The following is a 6,153-nucleotide window of genomic DNA, read 5'->3' as shown; positions in this document are numbered from 1 at the left end:
ATATTAGTGAATCTGTAGTAGTAAAAGAAGCCCCCAGGTAAGCAGTGGATGGTAGAGATTTGATGCTACTCAATTTATCTCAACATCTACTTACTGTGTTCAGACATGAAAACCTGTTTTAAATTTTCCTGTTTACTTTGATGGGCCCTGTTCTACATTCTCCCTTCAATAATGTGTTCCTGTTACACAACCATCCCTGAATTTAGTAGAAATATTCATGTTTTCTTTTTCTCTCTCATTTTCACCCTGGGGCTGGTTCCAAAGTCCACATGAAGCCCTAAGTCAACATCACTTAGCTGCAAGTAGCTAAGAAAGAGAAATTCTGAGCTCTACTCCAGAGAATACTAATGAACATATATGCAATGGGAAAAACTATAACCATGAAAATGAACCAACTACATCCACAAGCAGCAGACAGGTGACTCTCAGGAGTGTCACCAGGCACACACAGTATTTCTCCACTTAAATACACTGAGCTATGCCAGAAATGAGTGCAAAGCTCATGCAATGAGTATTCTAAGAAGCAAGCAAAGGAACACCAAGGAGATGGCAGTGGGGATCCTCCTGAGGGACCAAAGTCACCACAAGGGCAATTATTAATAGTGAATCTTAATTTCTTCAAAGCTTATTGATCAGTAAAACTCAATATTGCATCATCACCTCAGGTATTTATCATTTCAACTTTTTTTCTTTTTTTAGTACCAGAATCAAACTTGGGCCCTTGCACTTGCCAGGCAGGTGCTATGTCACTTAGCTATAGCCCCAGCCCCAGTTCAGCTTTTCTTAAGCCAAACAGTGATGTTAGAGAATTCAATAGAATTAATTTTTTTAAAAGCTCTTCTGGATAGGTTTCTTTTTCTTTGGTATCAGGAACTGAACTCAGGATCCTGTGCTTGCCAGGCAGATGCCTGTGCCGCTGAGCTATATCCCCGGCCCCTGGATGGGTTTCTAAAACTTTCCTCCAATTTTCAGGTCAAACCTAGACCAATCTTCACACTTCTGTGGAGGGAGAAGGACAGCTCCTAATGGCCTCGCCCATGCCCTGGAGCAGAGCCAGCCATCAGGTTTCCTCACCTTAGATCAGAGCCAGCTTTACCTTTCCTCACTGCTGTTGCCTCCTGCAGTGTCTCCCAGACACTTCTGGCCCCTGCTGGGATGGGAGGTTTGTGTTTCTTCACAAAACCAGCACTGCTAAATCAGTAGATAACAACCAGGGGGAAACAGAGAGGAAAGATGCAGATTTTGACCAAATTTTCTGAACCATACCGTGACCCCACAGCCATCTCTGCATTCTGTGATCAGCCCACAGGACTGACAAGGAAAGCACGGCCACTTTCTTCTAGGGGGACAGGGTCAGCAAAGATTCCTCCGTGGACTGTGATTCTGCCAGAATCCAAATAGGCTGATTTCCAAATAGTGATTTCAGTCACTGCTCTTTCTCTTGGATCTAAACAGGACGAAGGCCAGCGTTTAGCTGGGAATGGCAGTAGAGCACACCAGTCAGTCAGGCCCACACACTGGGGAGAGTCACTCTCTCACCAAAAGGTTCATTTTGCAGCTGAATCCAGGTGAGAGAAAGCCCTGCCTGGAGGCTCCTGCGGCTCTGCTCAGCCCTGCTGTGATCAACCCCCTTGGCAGGTCTTCTGCCAGAAAAGGAACAGGACTTCTGGGCCACTGGTCTATCCACGTGGATGTGGGGCTGATAGCCTCCCTCTGGAACTCAACAGAGCCTGACATCCCTCCCTCCTGTCAGGCACCCCCTTACTCAATAATTGGAAAATTTTTTTGCTTGGGGTATTGTAGGAAGTGCAGGGGAGGTTACACCACAACCAACCTAACTCCTTTTGAGACACTTTAGCAAATTTTAATACTTGATTTCAGTAAGGAGCTGTGCCTTTCTCTCTTCACTCTAGTTCAGAAACTCAGATTTAAAGCCATGGCAGCACCCGGTGCCAACAGTATCTTTGCACAGGGTAAGAATTCCTGCGGGACCTTGGGATTAATCTTCCCATCCCTTCCCCCACCTGCTCTGGGGATAGGCTGGGTACAAAGTACATACCAGGTGGAAGTGGCTGACAACCAGCCTAGGGCTTCCTGAGAGGCCAGGACAATTGGAAGTGGGACTTTTAGGTAAACCAGTGGGTAGATCTGCACTTGAAGAACCAGAGAATCAGTATATGTTACCAGAGTCCCCACAACTGTGGAGCTCTAAGGGGAACGAAATTTTCCTCAGGTGCACCCAGGAAATGATGTCAGTCCCCTCCCCATGAAAGCAGCATTTAGGGTATATGACGTGTTGCTGTGCCAGGTTTTGTAACCTAGCTTGGGCTGTCACGCTTACAGGTCTATAGCTTGGCCCCTGTGAGTGAGTCTAGCAGGGCATGGTAATGGCTCTGTGAGCAGAAGTGGCCTGATATCAGGTTGAAGTCTCCAGATGCCTCTGGTCCTACTTGGACCAGGGTCTTCTCAAGGTCAGGGACAGAGCATGAGTCATGTAAACTTCTGATGACATCACCTTGCCCACGCTCCATTGGTCAAAGTAAATCATGTGACCAAACTCAGTCTTTTGGTCAGGTATAAGGCTGAGGGAAAGGGGGAGATTCCTACTGATTCTCCAACTTACCACAGTAGGTCTACTGTGATAATGACTGCTCAAGGTTGTATATTTGGACACAATGAAAACTGATGACCAATGGAGGGAAGTAACATAGGAGGGCCACTGCTCCCTCACACAGGCATACAAACGTGCAGATTATCTTCAGTCAGACACTAGAAAGGAAAGCCATGCGGATCACGATGTAACCACAGATGCACAAAAAAATCCCCTGAATGTCCAGGAAAGCACTTTGGAATCTGATATGGACACTCACAAATATGCCTTTCCTTATGTTCCTATTTCCAAATGAGATAGGAAACTCAAGCAACACAAAATATTATGTTGAAGGCCAGGTGTGGTGGTGTACGCCTATAATCCCAGTACTTGGGAGACAGAGGCAGGAGGAACTTTTCGAGTTTGAGACCAGCCTGGGCTACAAAGTGAGCTCAAGGCCAGCTTGAACTACATAGCGAGACCCTGTCTCAAAAAGACAAAAAACAAACAAACAAAAAATACTGTGTGGAAAAAAATGATTACCAAAATCCCCACAAACATTTGAGTCCATTGTAATTTATTATTTGCAATAAAAACAGGTTTGCTTTATATGTGAGAAAGTAAATTTATTTGTGTACCTTCTGCTTTAATTTTTCAAGACAATGTCCCAAATCAAACTATCACTATTTTGAAGTTTGGTACTCACTTTAGGAATATTCACTGTAAGTGGATAATGAAGACCTTCTGAGTAACGGCTCAGAAGTCAGGCTATGGGACAAGGAGATGCTGGCTCGGATTCCCATCGGCCTGCAGAGTCATGTGGCTCTTGGTGTCTCATTTCACTTCTCTGGCTCTTTCCTCCTCTGTTTCTCACTGAAGGGGTTAAATGAGAACCTGTACTCCAAAATGATAGTTATTATCTTATGATTCGCTTGTTGTACTTCTGCATTTAAATTTTACTTATCCTCTTTATTCTTTTATGTGTTACTTCAAGATAGCTAGTTATAGTAAAGCTCTTATAACCAAATTAGGCAAATGTACCCAACTGTAGTTGCCTTATGTTTCTGGTGATTTCACCTCTTTTGCAACCCATCACACATCCCACAGGAAGAGGACACAGGACCTGACAGTTAGGTGAAGGTTGCTATGGTGGCGTAAGTAAGTCAGTTCCAGCTGCTCCGGGGTGGACACGAGCCCAGGGACCATTAGAAATCACTGAGTGCTGGGAAGGACAGCTGTGGGCCACAAATGCTGCTATAGAAAAGCAAGCGGGAAGGGAAGCTATAAAAGGAGGTAAGTTGTAATTGCAAGGACTTCAGGAATCAGTCTGTATCTTCCAGAATTTGAAATCAAATAAGTCAGTCCAAGCACAAAAGCTAAGTATGTGAGCAGCTGACTGTGGACACTTCTCAGGGAGGGAACACGTGTTCATGTGTGCACATGTGTGTGTGAGCATGCAGCCTGAGCGTACAGAAACCATAGGGAGACCAGACAGCACTGTGTGTGTGTGTTTGTGTGTGTGTGCATGCTACACACAAGATGTGTGGCCACTCTCGACACATACAGTCTGACGCAGGAATAGGGCATGCCCGTGTCTGGGACAGCACTCCTTACCATGGCCTCACATTCCATCCACCGCCCTGGAACTTGGCTGTGAAGGGCTGAGCACCTGTGCAGGACAAGTCCTCTCCACTCCTGAGTGATGGCACTTCCAGGATGCAGAGTGGTGTAGCAGCTGCGCAGAGGTTTACAGATACATACTTTCATTATATATAGCTATACATGGTTAGATACAATGTTATTATATAAAATCATATAAAGTATGCATGAAATGATATATATACAGTATTACTGTTTGCACTAATTCATTTGTCCATTAACAGAAAGCAAGGTGACAGACACCTGTGTGCTCCAAATGGACTAGATTCCCAAACTAAGTCAAACGAGAAGTCAGGGGAACCTTGAGCCCTCCCCAGTTATTACTGGCTGGAAGGCTAACTGGACCAAGGCCCTGAATTTACAAAGACAGAAGTCAGATGCTTAGACTAACTGAATGTGGATTCCACACATATACCAAAGTGCTGGCCGGACGGATTTGGGCCGTTCAGAAAAGAAATATTTAGAAGTTGGTTCTAAAATGGATACTAATTAAATGAGCTTGACAATGCACTCTGGGCTCTGAGTGTGTGTGTGTGTGTGTGTGTGTGTGTACAGCCTGACCATGAAAAGGGCCTCTATCTTCCTTGTATATTGCAAGAACCCCTTTTCCCCATCTTTAAGAGTTCCGCTTGACAGGGAGTGGTAAGATAAATATGTTTCTGATTCTCCTAAATCCATCTGACAGTTTTGGGGAGCTACCCAGGCACTTCAGGGAAGGACATTTATCCAACATGTTCCTCTCTTCTCACACTAGGCAGACTATGGCCAATGGTGACACTGATGGCAAGTCTGGAAGAGTACAGACAACCCTGAAATGTACTTTTTATGGGGCAGCCCTAAGTTGACAAGGACATGGCCAACACAACATGACCACAGCGGGGCACTTACCCTAGTATGTGCTGCAGCCAGCTCCCACCAGCTGTCAGAATCAGTTGTTGACTTTGCGGGGATTTTGCAAACTAGTTGTGGATCACAGCCATGGTGAAGCAATGTAGAACTGCACACTACTCCAATCCCTCCGACTGTACAGAAGCTAAAAAGATGGTACTATTGCAATGGGCAATGCTGAAATGGGAGAGGTTTTGTTTCAATCCACATAACTGATGCAAGGCAGGGTGGGAAATCACCTAGGAGCCTATCACATTCAACTGAATAACAGATTTTGGGAGTAGAGTGAGCAGGTTGGAATCATAGTTGAGTGGCTCCTAGAGGCTGTTTGCAGACACGAAAGTTTGGCACGAGTCCTTGAAAGCGTCTTGTGAGGACACACTGGCCACATCGTCTGCACAGTGAGGAATACTGTATGTACCTTTTATCTGTGATGCTGTGCTTCACACCTTTCTAGCTGAAATATTAAAGCACAAAAAACATATGCATGGTGTGATCAAACATGCAGTAAATGTTTAAATATTTAAAAATTTATTACAGTAAAAGATACATTGCCATTAATCATCTTTGTTGTAGTCAGGGTTTGCAGGGAATAGATTTAATAGAGAACACATAATTTATAGGATTACTTTATAATATTCACTCAAAAAAGTCAAGTGCAGAAGAGTGCAAGCGATCTGTCCATACACTAGAAACCCAAAGAATCCAGTTGAGGGCTGGGTCCCATGGCAATGTCCTGCACAAATCCAGCTGGAGGCCTGGAGCCCATGACAATGTCTCCTGCAAGTCTGTATCAAGGATCTGCACTGAGAGGGCTCAAAGGTCAGTGGTGGAAACTAGAAAGTCTGCACCAGCGGTGTGAAGGATCTGTGTCACCAGATCTGAGAGATCTGCACTGGAGCCAGGAAGTGACACTCAAGGTAAGGACCAGAGCTCTTCCAAAGGGAATCACAATCATCCTCTGCGACAGCAAGAATCTGAGCTCCTCCAATGATGAGAACAGCTGGGTTTGTATC

The 6,153-nt window shown here is 45.0% G+C and overlaps 1 long non-coding RNA gene across 2 annotated transcripts; it reads right to left on the bottom strand.

Annotated features, from left to right (window-relative positions):
* Positions 1-3,197: 3,197 nt before the first annotated feature.
* LOC102028257 lies at positions 3,198-5,588 on the bottom strand. 2 transcript variants are annotated; one of them, XR_265200.2, is made up of 3 exons: positions 5,138-5,588; positions 4,205-4,325; positions 3,198-3,484 (listed from the first exon to the last, which is right to left on the bottom strand). It is a non-coding gene; the product is annotated as an uncharacterized LOC102028257 (long non-coding RNA). The 2 variants fall into 2 exon arrangements; XR_001232605.1 differs by having other exon boundaries at positions 3,198-3,463.
* Between the last annotated feature and the right edge of the window lie 565 nt (positions 5,589-6,153).

Source organism: Chinchilla lanigera, unplaced genomic scaffold, assembly GCF_000276665.1.
Source record: "Chinchilla lanigera isolate Chin_1 unplaced genomic scaffold, ChiLan1.0 scaffold00530, whole genome shotgun sequence".
Lineage (NCBI taxonomy): Eukaryota > Metazoa > Chordata > Mammalia > Rodentia > Chinchillidae > Chinchilla > Chinchilla lanigera.
This window is presented reverse-complemented; position numbering and strand designations above follow the sequence as displayed.